Source organism: Theobroma umbraticum, unplaced genomic scaffold (genome assembly GCF_002168275.2).
Source record: "Theobroma umbraticum cultivar Fairchild unplaced genomic scaffold, ASM216827v3 scaffold_130.0, whole genome shotgun sequence".
Taxonomy (NCBI): Eukaryota; Viridiplantae; Streptophyta; class Magnoliopsida; order Malvales; family Malvaceae; genus Theobroma; species Theobroma umbraticum.
The window spans coordinates 7311861-7312822 of NW_018397264.1; the positions used below are offsets into that span (position 1 = coordinate 7311861).

General features: G+C 36.6%; 1 pseudogene; it reads left to right on the forward strand.

The window, feature by feature from the left end:
• LOC110421551 (major allergen Pru ar 1 pseudogene) overlaps positions 1–508 on the forward strand; it is a 580-nt pseudogene extending 72 nt beyond the window's left edge.
• The last annotated feature ends 454 nt before the right edge of the window (positions 509–962 follow it).

The window sequence follows — 962 nt, forward strand, 5'->3', positions numbered from 1 at the left end:
CTTGATTCGGACAACCTCATTCCCTAGATCCTGCCACAAGCTATTAAGAGTGTTGAAACCCTGGAAGGAGATGGACGGGCTGGAACTGTCAAGCAAGTGAACTTAATTTGGCGAAGGCTAGTTTCACATTTCTCGATTTTTCTCCTTAAAACATTCGATAGTACAAATGTTTTACAAGTGATTTTCGTTTTCAATTTTGACAGGCAGCCAGTTCAAAACAGTGAAAAACAGGATCGATGGGATTGACAAGGAAAAATTCACGTACAGCTACACCGTGATCGAGGGAGATGCTCTGATGAACACACTCGAGAAAATCTATAATGAGATCAAATTCGAGGCGTCACCTGAGGGAGGATCCATCTGCAAGAGCAGCAGCACTTACTATGCCATTGGTGACATTGAGATCAAGAATGTGGATATCAAGTCTGGCAAGGAAAAGGCCTTGGGAATGTTCAAGGCAGTGGAAGCTCACATCTTGGCAAATCCTGATGCGCCAAACTTTAATTAATTTATGCCTGTAGTGTCATATTGAAATTGATGTGTGTTTGTCTTATTTTTCTTTTGAATGAGAGTGGTCTTTGTAATTTATTATGCCTAGTCGCCTTTGGCATATATATATATATATAAACATTTGTAATTATTCAATTTAATTAAATGTGAATGGAAACAAAAGAATAAAGATATATAATGCTACTTACTAAGAGAGATTGAAAGAGACAATTAAACAAAATCTAGTTTAATTTTATTATTATTAGAATTATTATTAAATTATTGAAATATTGAACGTTTCGTTATAACTTTTGAGGCTTACGTGGTGTAAATGTTAACATCACAGAAATTGAAAGGAAAAGATGAAAAGGAAGAATGACCGTAGAAAAAACAGTAACAACTCAAGCCTTTGGGGTCCCAACTGTTGGGTGTGTGTCTTTTCACTTGCACCACACACTCGATCGTCGAAAACC